The following is an 11,588-nucleotide window of genomic DNA, read 5'->3' on the forward strand; positions in this document are numbered from 1 at the left end:
ATTTCTCAACACCCACATTTACCAGGATTCTTTGGAGGAAGTCATGCCGCACCTGGGCACTGTTGTAAAGGACCTGGGAGTAAAACAAGGACAAATCTTTAAAAGGGACAGAATATCGCAGTCAAATATTTATAATTTCCCTCTCTTTTTTTGCAGAGATTTTTGCTAAAGTTTTCGCAATGCAATAGGGTTATATCTGGAACCAGTATCAAGAAAGAAAGAAGAAACAACAACAAAAGAAAATTAATAATAATAATAATACCTTTATTCTCAATGTACAACCTGTGTACAATGAAATTAACCGAGCCCCCCTCCCCCCCACACACAAACAATCTCATTGCACACAAACACTCAATCTCATTGAGAGGAAAGCAAAGAAAGAAAGAAGAAAAACATTAGAAATAATAACACGCAAACACCTAGTGAGAAGGTTTTCCCTTCCCTCAGCCTCACACCCTAAGAAAATCCCATTCTTGCCTGTCTCCCATCCAGGCCCCTGCCTTCTATCCATCACCTACTTATAATTCCCAGCACATTCCTAACCCCATTGAATTCAATGGGGCCTACTTTGGTCAGGATTGCAGCTTGTGTGTGTGCATATGATAATAAGACAAGGTGGGTGATGGGGGGGGGGGAGAGTTGGAAATTGCCCAGAGCGGCAGAAAAGTAGTCATAATCTTGGGCCAGCCCTGATCCTGACCGTGATTTCAGAGCAAGCTGGCTGCTCCTTTCGCCCCTCCAAAAACAAGTCGGAGGAATGTTCACAAAGTCCAAGGAACACAGGTAAAGCTGTGGGTGAAAAAAAGAAAGATGTTAATGCGTGTGAGGGAAATAAAACTCGGGATATTGGGCGTGGTGGAATGCCTTCGGGAGCACAAAAGACCCATTGTTAATGTGGGACGAGCCTTTCCCTGGTAGGGGAGGGAGATGAGAAAGTGAGAGTTTCTAGCAGATCAGGGCAAAAGTGTAAATGCTGTTAAAATGGCACAGAGCTGGTGTATAGAAGGTTTTGGAAGGGTGTCTTTCTTTCTTTCTTTTCTTCTTTTCTTTTTCTTTCTTTTTTATTTTGACAAAGTAATAATCATAAATAAATAAGAATTAAAATGTGCAGCCCACCACCGAGACCATTCCATTGTTACTATCCAACCCCCCAAATTTCAGCAACTCTTGCGATGGTTTGACCCCTTTCTGTTTTAACAGTACAAATTCTACCTTCCATATCTCCTCAAAATCATTTCTCCTGCGTATTCCCCATCTTACCTTAATGGTACATGTTAATTTATCATTAATAGCTATATCCCACACCTCTTTATACCATTCTTCCATTTTATATTCTGCTTGCCCCTTCCGGGAGGGTGTATTTGTATGGCCAACCTGAGACATGGGTGCCCAAGTGAAGTAAGGAAGCCACAAAAGTTTCTGGTGCATTTAAAAAAGAGCGGAAGGACCATAGCTGCCAAGTTATCCCTTTTTTTAAGGGATTTTCCTTTATGCTGAATAGGCTTCCTCGCGAGAAAAGGGAAAACTTGGCAGCTATGGGAAGGACTCATCTATGGTTAGGACCTTATACCACTTTAAGCAGCCATGGCTTTCCCCAAAGAATCCTGGGAATTGCAGTTGGTTTAGGAAGCTGAGAACTGTTAGGAGACCATACCTGCCAAGTTGCTGTCAGAGAAATAAGGGACCGGGCCGGAAATAGCAGACCGGAAGTAGTGCTGCCGCCATTTTGGAACTGGGCGGAGCATGCTCAGAAGTGACTTTTGATGCTGCTTTGCCCAGTTCCAAAATGGCCGCCACGCCAGAAGTCGCACTGCAGCCATTTTGGAACTGGGCAGAGCAGCATCAAAAGTCGCTTCTGAGCATGCTACGCCCAGTTCCAAAATGGCCGGCGCGCCAGAATAAACCGGGGGGAAACAAAAAAATCCGTTTTTTCAGTTAGGAACAGCTGGAAAAACGGGGATTTCCCGGGGGAAACGGGAGACTTGGCAGCTATGTAGGAGACCCCTGTTCTCCTCATGGTGCTACAATGTTTGGTGGTCAGGGATGATGAGAGCTGGAGCCTTAACAACCTCTGAAGGTCATCAGGTTTTCTGACTTTACATATATATTCAATTAATGCACTTGGCACAGGCCTTCATGAGGTAGCGAAGCCGACAGAGAGGTACGCTAACTTTAGGAACCAAGGAAGAGCCAAATATGCAGCTCAGAAAATAAGTGGGTAGAGTTTAGCACTTGGTTCATTGCAGAAATCCACACTGGGCCGATCTCAGCCATCTCGCATAGCAGGACCATAAGTGTTGCATATCTCAAACCACCAGTCCCCTATCAAAATTTATAGCAGTAAATGGGGGGATCTCACTGAGAAGGGGCCTCAGGGCCCTGGCTGGATAATGACCATGGCTCTCTGGAGTAGGAATGCGGGGAGAAATCTGATGAGCTTCACATTTAAAGGCGAATCTACCAAAATGGTGCTTTCCGAAATGCTATGCAAACCAAAATGCAGCCAAACTTCAGAATTGACACTTCTCCAAATTTTGCAGTTTCTGACCAATGCCTATGCTCAAGTGTGCATAAAATGCAGATATTTGTAGAAATAAAATTCAACAAATGCATTGCATCAGAGAAGGTGGGCTGGCAAAAATGTGGAGAAATCCACATTAAACCCGGATGGATTCTTGCGAGGGCTTTGCAAAGAAAATCTCAAACTGGTGTTGAAATGTGGAGGTGTGGATTTAAGGGGGAGGAAAAACAAGAAAAGGAAGGAACCCCCAAATTGACAAATTGGTCCACCCTGCTATGGTGGAGAGAAGGTCAACACTTTCCCCTTCTGCCATTTACCTGCTCTATAAACATCCCTCTCTGCTCGCTCACCTGCTCTTTACCTTCTTAGAAAGCATCCAGGTACCCAGTCACAGATCTCCAATGTCTCTCATTTTTTATCCATGGGTCTGCATATTAGCCCATTGCCTCCGAATCCTTAGCAGCATGTGGCAATTTTCTGTCAGATGCTCAAAAGCTCCTTCGTGGACAGATCAGTGTGGAAAGTGAGCCGTGAAGTTGGAAAGTTGGAGAGCCATTGACCGTGCCATATAAATGCATTTAGTATTTAGCACGAGCGGCAATGTCTCATGATACAAATATGAGCCAAGTTCCACTTTCTGGGCCTACGTATATTCAAACAGCAGCATGCGATGGTGAGAATGACTGCATGTTCAGAATCACCGCATGGCTTGCCATTCTTCCTTCTATCGACACCAAGCTATCCCCGAAGACAATAAGATATTGTTCCTAGTACATGCAAAAGGGTTTTGTTCTGGCAGGTAGAGGCTTCCATCCAACGAGCTTAAAATAGTAGGTTAAAGAGAGGCTTGACTTGTTGAAACTGGGCTGTCAGAGCACTTGATAACAGCAATGATTCACTACTGGCTCGAACTGTTTTGTGGAAGTATTGCAAACAGAAACCAGACATTGAGTGAAAATGAGACTATTGCAGGGGGATGTTCTAACAAGGAAGAATGCCCAAGGTAACAATGGCGTTTCAAAACAAATACCTGCAGATCTTGACGTTACAAAGTGTGTTTTGAAATTCTCTGCTTCCAAACGTTTTCTCAAGGCTGAATCAAATTAAACTCGGCTCCCAACAAAGAAAAGCAAAATTGTGCACTAGCAAAAGGGGGGATGTTGCACTGAATTCGACTGCCGTAGAATCATAGAATTGTAAAGTTGGAAGGGACTCCGAGAGTCATCTAGTCCAACCCCCTGCAATGCAGTCATCTCAACTAAGCGTAAATCATACAACAGAACGTAACCGACTGGTATGTATACATTAATATCCTTTTGTAGGTTAGATATATATATATATGCCAGATCAGTGATTTCATGTTTCTTTATAATATTTAGTATTCACTCTGCTGATGAAGCCAAAAATGGCAAAACAGGGATAATAAGCCAGATATCCTTGTCCTTCTGTTTGCTTCGATTCTTCTCGGGAACATCACATTTATACTTTGGACTATTGCGATACTACATACATACATACATCATCGCCAGATTATGCTTTATCATCCTTTGGAACAATCATTTAATTTGTGTGGAGGACACCGGACCTGTTGTATCCTCACATGTACCTCCATACATGAACCTTCGTACATATTATGGAGTTTTAGTGTGGACATATTGCATGTGCATTGATATATTTTGCTTTACATTATATTATACAATTGATCTGGTCAATCTGCATGTTTCTTGTGATTATCATTCATATATTATGTGAGATTGGAATTATCATTTATCAGCCGGTTACGTTCTGTTGTATGACTTACGCATAGCTGCACATAACCAAGGTTCGTTGTTGTAGGATAGTAATCTCAACTGTGGTTAAACCACTGGGCCTAGGGCTTGCTGATCAGAAGGTCGGCGGTTCGAATCCCTGTGACGGGGTGAGCTCCCGTTGCTTGGTCCCAGCTCCTGCCAACCTAGCAGTTCGAAAGCACGTCAAAATGCAAGTAGATAAATAGGAACCGCTACAGCGGGAAGGTAAACGGCGTTTCCATGTGCTGCTCTGGTTCCCCAGAAGCGGCATTGTCATGCTGGTCACATGACCTGGAAGCTATACGCCGGCTCCCTCGGCCAATAATGCGAGATGAGCACGCAACCCCAGAGTCGGTTACGACTGGACCTAATGGTCAGGGGTCCCTTTACCTTTACCTTTTAATCTCAACTAAAGCATCCATGACAGATGGCCAGCCAAACTCTGCTTAAAAACCTCCAAGAAAGGAGAGCTCACAACCTCCTGAGAGAGGCAGTTCCACTGTCGAACAGCTCTTACTGTCAGTAAGTTATTCCTGATGTTTAGTCGGAATCTTCTTTCTTGTAACTTGAAGCCATTGGTTTGAGTCTTCCCATCCAGAGCAGGAGAAAACAAGCTTGTTCCCTCTTGCATGTGATGATCCTTGAGATATTGGAAGATGGCTATCATATCTCCTCTCAGCCTCCTCTTTTCCAGGCTAAACATAAATCTCATTTCTTAAAAAAGTTCCTAGTTCTTACTGATATAACGATAGACTTGGGAAAGCTATGAAATTCCACTGCAAAAATAAATGATGTGTGCCCCTGATGTATCCCTGTTTATTTGGAAGCCAGTCCTGTTGCTCAAAAATGCATCTCACTTCGGATTAAGGCTGGCGTTTTGTGCATTCTTACTTGCGATTATTGGACTCAGTAGGAATCACATCCGAAGAAATAAGCATAGGATGGGGTTGTAAGTGCATGTAACTGCAACTTTAAAATATCCTCCAGTGGGAGGGTTTGGGGGCCCCATGATGTTCCTTGCTCTTCTTCATGCCGAGCAAAAGCAGAAAAAAAAATGTTTTAAAAGTATATAAAAATTATGCAAAGTAAGCCAAAGGTATGTTGGTCACAGAATTCACCTTTTATTAATAATTACATCTTTATTTGGGACCCAGGTGGCGCTGTGGGTTAAACCACTGAGCCTAGGGCTTGCTGATCAGAAGGTCGGCGGTTCGAATCCCTGTGACGGGGTGAGCTCCCGTTGCTTGGTCCCAGCTCCTGCCAACCTAGCAGTTCGAAAGCACGTCAAAATGCAAGTTGATAAATAGGAACCGCTACAGCGGGAAGGTAAACGGCGTTTCCATGTGCTGCTCTGGTTTGCCAGAAGCGGCTTTGTCATGCTGGCCACATGACCTGGAAGCTATACGCCGGCTCCCTCGGCCAATAATGCGAGATGAGCGCGCAACCCCAGAGTCGGTCACGACTGGACCTAATGGTCAGGGGTCCCTTTACCTTTACCTTTTACATCTTTATTTAGGCTCAGGGTGTGCAGAACCCTGCATGTATGCGGGAGTCTTTTTTTGGATACTAGTTTCACTGGGAGGAATGGGGGGGGGGGGAGAGAAAAATTGAGAAATTCCTCAGTGCAAATAGCAGCTTCAACGAATGTTTTCCATCAGGACACCAGAAGGCAGGAAAGGGTTAAAGTCCCCCTCCCTGCATGCTGTGACCCCATTTGCATTTTTTTAAAAAAAAACACCTATGCATTTTAAACCCCCCCCTCCCAGTTTGCGTCCCAGTGTAACAGATGCAAGAGGCTACATATCAGAAGTGCTGCCGCCTGAACGTTTGTGCGTTTCCTTCCACATTCTGCCAGCTGACCTCCTTCTTGACCCGCAAAAGCTTTGCCATTCCTGTCTCTCCCCTGCCAAGTTATGCGGTGGTTTCGTGATGCGCACAAATAAATGATCAAACTCCCTAGGACATCCGCTCCAACACGTTTGAAGTCAAAGCTTCGGGCGATGCAGAGACCTTGGCAAGATCAACACGTTGGTATTTGAGGGAAGAACATTGTTTTTTAATCCAGAGTTCACCAGTCACCTGCCAGGGTGACCTGAGAACTGCCGGAGGATTGTACGTGCAAGGCTGCCACAAGGTTGCCGTTTCAAATATCTAAAGTCTGCAGCGCACACTTGAGTGTTTTGTTTTCTGAAAGTGCAGGTGGCAAGAGACACATTCCATGCGACTCTCTGTTCAGAAACACGTATTTATATAGGGATTTCCTTAAGAGCTCTAGGATCATCTCAGAAATCCTTCCAGCAACCTGCAATTGGGGGGGGGCAATATTGCTATCAGCGTGTTGCAGACCCAGGGGACTGAGGTTGAGAGAAACCGTGGTGGGTTGGGGTTAGTTGGGATCTACCTGCCATGAACCACCTAGCCAAGTATCCACGATGCACGGATAAATGCAGGCATAACAGCATGCAAGTTTATTCTCTAATAAAATGTGTGTGCAACTTGTGAAGCAAAGTCATGAAACAGTCTGCCTAGGCAAAGAGGTATTCAAAAGTTAAACAAATGAAGGGGTTGACAAAGGTAGGGTTGCCATATTTCAAAAAGTAAAAAATAGGGACAATGAAATTCCAGGACAAACCTAAATTTCCTGCATCCAGCTTCAGAGAGTTCCAATGTGTCATAGTGAAGTTAGCTAAAATGTACAGGGTGAGTAATAGATTATGCTGGAAATGTAAAGAGAAAGATGGTGAGTTTTTTTCATATGTGGCAGACATGCGAGAAGGTAAAAGGGTTTTGGGAAATGATTTATAATGAATTGAAAAAGATGTTTAAATAACTATACAACTTTTAGAAGACATGTGAAGGCAGCCCTGTAACAGTGGTGCCTCGCTTAACGAATGCCCTGCTTAACGAAATTTCCGCTTAACGAAAGGATTTTTCGAGCGGAGGTTGCCTCGCTAGACGAATTCGTTTTATGAAAAATTCGTCTAGCGAATCGCGGTTTCCCATAGGAATGCATTGAAATTCAATTAATGCGTTCCTATGGGCAAAAAAAAATTTCAAAAAAAATTCAATGCATTCCTATGGGATTCGCTAGACGAATTTTTCGTTATAAGAAAAGACCCGTGGAACGAATTAAATTCATCTAGCGGGGCACCACTGTATAGGGAAGTTATTCATTTTTGATGTTTTCATATGCTTATATACTTCTTGGAAGCTGCCCAGAGTGCCAAATATTATTATTATTATTATTATTATTATTATTATTATTATTATTATTATTATTATTATTAGCTCCCCCTGCCCCTCAGTGCCCAATGACATTTTGCATTCCAAAATGCGCATACATGAAAAGGTAAAGTTTCACAGGAATGTAATATCCCTATTTGCCTCACAGGGCTACGATTCTCAGAGAGGTTAACAGTCAATCCCTGTTCCTAAGGAATTTTGGGAACTGTAGCTCTGTGAGGGAAACAGAGGCCTCCTGACAATTCTCAGAGGTCTTCACAAACTATACTTCCCTGGACTCTTTAGGAGAAACCAGGGCTTATTTTTTCGGCTGGAACTCACCAGAACTCAGTTCCGGCACCTCTCAGGCGGATGCCGTTTCTGTTATAAAAGAACAAGGGTGGTGTTCATGGTGAACTCTGGCACCTCATATTCTAGAAAAATAGCGCTGGGGGAAACTGCTGCTGTTTAAAACGGTATGATACTGCTTCAAATGGAGCCTGAGGGGGGTTGTCCTCGCAGCTTTTCTTATTATTGGGGGTTGTAAACGAAATGTCTACTCCAGGCATCCCCAAACTTCGGCCCTCCAGATGTTTTGGACTACAATTCCCATCTTCCCTGACCACTGGTCCTGTTAGCTAGGGATCATGGGAGTTGTAGGCCAAAACATCTGGAGGGCCGCAGTTTGGGGATGCCCGGTCTACTCCAAACTTTCAAAAATGAGCCACGAATGATCCAGATGCTAAACTTGCGTGCTTTTCCCTCTCCTCTCACTGTGCATGGCCGACACAACTCAGCTTGAGAACCCTTGGAAGATGGGTCCCTCGCTGTTGTATCTGCCAATGTGATTACCTACCAGTGCCGGATTTACATATAAGCTAAACAAGCTATAGCTTAGGACCCCACTCTCTTGGGGGCCCCAAAAAAGTTTAAAGGGGAAAAAACTGGATAAAATGCATATTTTGTTATGTGCAAATGGCTTTAGATAACTATTAGGTCCATAAATTACCGTACCATATAGCATATATTCAACGCCAAAAACAGCGACAATTTGTTGTTGACAAAGGACAGCTGGACATATTGTTGTTATTGTTTAGTCGTGTCCGACTCTTCATGACCCTATGGACCAGAGCACGCCAGGCACTCCTGTCTTCCACTGCCTCCCGCAGTTTGGTCAGACTCATGTTCGTAGCTTCGAGAACACAGTCCAACCATCTCATCCTCTGTCGTCCCCTTCTCCTTGTGGCCTCCATCTTTCCCAACATCAGGGTCTTTTCCAGGGAGTCTTCTCTTCTCATGAGGTGGCCAAAGTATTGGAGCCTCAGCTTCAGGATCTGTCCTTCCAGTGAGCACTCAGGGCTGATTTCCTTCAGAATGGATAGGTTTGATCTTCTTGCAGTCCATGGGACTCTCAAGAGTCTCCTCCAGCACCATAATTCAAAAGCATCAATTCTTCGGCGATCAGCCTTCTTTACGGTCCAGCTCTCACTTCCATACATCACTACTGGGAAAACCATAACTTTAACTATATGGACCTTTGTCAGCAAGGTGATGTCCCTGCTTTTTAAGATGCTGTCTAGTGAGAGATTTTACTTTCTTGGGTTCCATGATCACTGCAGGTGGTGACAGCAGTCACGAAATTAAAAGACGCCTGCTTCTTGGGAGAAAAACAATGACAAACCTAGACAGCTGGACATATAAAGGGCCCTATTACCTTCAGTAGCTTAGGGCAGGCATCCCCAAACTTCACCCCTCCAGATGTTTTGGACTACAATTCCCATCATCCCTGACCACTGGTCCTGTTAGCTAGGGATCATGGGAGTTGTAGGCCAAAACATCTGGAGGCCGCAGTTTGGGGATGCCTGGCTTAGGGCCTCATCAAACCTAAATCCGGCCCTGTTACCTACCTATTCCAAGACTGGGAGGCTAAGCAGGTTGTACACTGAAAACAAGAACATCTATATTTGTAAACAGGACTGCATACATCTGGAAAATCCCAGACATTGCCGGGATTTTGATCCCAAAAATGGCACCTGGACGGATTTTTTACTGTTCATTTCAAATGGCAACCCATTCTGCAAGTTGTTGGCTTTTTTTGGCCAGTTTTCTTTAAACTAGCAGAAAAACTTTGTTCAAAAAAGAAGGAAGGAAGGAAGGAAGGAAGGAAGGAAGGAAGGAAGGAAGGAAGGAAGGAAGGAAGGAAGGAAGGAAGGAAACGACATTTTTGTCCAGATTTTCACTTTCTGAAATGCAGCCACCCTGCACAAAAAAGATGTTGCATTTGGGCTAGGGGAAAGCGTCCCACATTGGCTAGATATTTCTCTCCCCACCCGCCCCCCTCCCATTTCCCCGCTCAGTCTGATGACAGTTAGGTGAGAAAAGCTGCCGACAGCTCTTGTCAGCGCTGCGTTTTAGCCTTGCATAACTGGTGCCATTTCTGCACTGGTCACATTCCATGCAGAGGGGAACTGGAGGAAGATGGGTTTATAAAAGGGAAAGGCTTTCGACATTCCATATCCTTCTCTCATTTGCCAATTCGGAAAGCTGCCTCACAAATAGGTCACTCATTAAATGCTTATATAGCTGGATTCAGGAAGGCCACTTCTCCAGAGAACAACGGAAGAGAGGAAAGTAGTTTATTGAGCCTTCTGGGTGGTCACAACGGTCAAGCAGGAACCCAAGCTTAATGAACTCATTACCCTTCAGGTCCTCATATGGATACTCATTACGCAACTGGTTATTTACCCTGTGTAAATATCTGTGGGCATTTTTTCTCTCGTCCATGTTCTGTACTCAAGTGAAAAGAGAGGGAGGTGTTTTTTGTTTTTTAAGTTGTCTCCTGATCTTGCAAAGTCCTTCAGTTCCCCTGTCTCTGCTAACTAAAGAACACTATTAAATTATAGTGGAGTGGCCGGAAAAGAGAAGGGAAATGATCAGTTCCGACCAAAGGTCACAGTTAAAAAGAGTTCCCAATAAATGAACGTCTAGAACTGCAGGCTTAACAAACTACGGTGCCCAGAAGGAATCTGCCTTTGAATGTGCTTTAAAGCTACATATAGTGTGGGGGGGAAAGGTACGTCTGTTTCCAAAATCAGCATCTCAGGTGAGTTTGAAAACAATTAAAGCAGGATTCCTGCATTGCAGGGGGTTGGACTAGAGGACCCTTGGGGTCCCGTCAAACTCTACGGTTCTATTATAAGTTTCTGGGCAGAGGGATACATATAGCACTGCATGAAAACCACAGCCAGAGGCAGAATAGACCCACTGAAATTTATTCGGTATGGCTGAGTTAGGTCTATGAATTTGACATGAGGGTACTCCACAGAGAAGTCAGTTGGATAAAGCCAAAATATCCTAAAATGCCAAGATGCAATGCTGATGCACCAGACAGCACAACAGAATGCTGCTCTGATGCTCCCCCACTTGCACAGCTCTCATGAGGACGTTGGCACGTTGCAAAGGTAACTCACAGGCAGAAGCTGCAGGCAGGCCCCATATTTCTAAGTCTCCAAAGCTCCTTTACCTGCTAGAGCAGTGTCTCCCAAACCTGGGTCTCCAGCTATTTTCGGACTACAATTCCCATCATCCCTGACCACTGGTCCTGCTAGCTCTGAACGATGGGGGTTGCAGTCCAAAAACAGCTAGAGACCCAAGTTTGGGAAACTATGCCCTCAAGGGTTGCAATCTCTTTTGCAGGTGGGATTCAACCAAATCCCAGTGCAATCTACATTTGTGCTGTTAAAGGGATCCGGTGCTCTTGCAAAACAACCTCCTCTCACACACGCACCCCACCCCAAAAAATAAAACATCAAGAGTTTACGTGGTAAGGAAATGAATGGGAAAATACGAGATAATTGCTGGGTGCAATTTTGCATAACCTTGCTGCAAAGTAGGAAGGAATGTGCAATCAACCAGAAGTGACCAGAGAAATTAAGTAGGCCCATTAGGGCAAACCGGGCACTGCTCCCCCAAGCTCAGCCTGCCTGCAGCTGATCCTCCCTGATCCACCTTCATACTTGCGGAAAGTCCAGAGGGGCTCTGCCAGCAGCTTATTC

This window comes from Zootoca vivipara, chromosome 4 (genome assembly GCF_963506605.1).
Source record: "Zootoca vivipara chromosome 4, rZooViv1.1, whole genome shotgun sequence".
Lineage (NCBI taxonomy): Eukaryota > Metazoa > Chordata > Lepidosauria > Squamata > Lacertidae > Zootoca > Zootoca vivipara.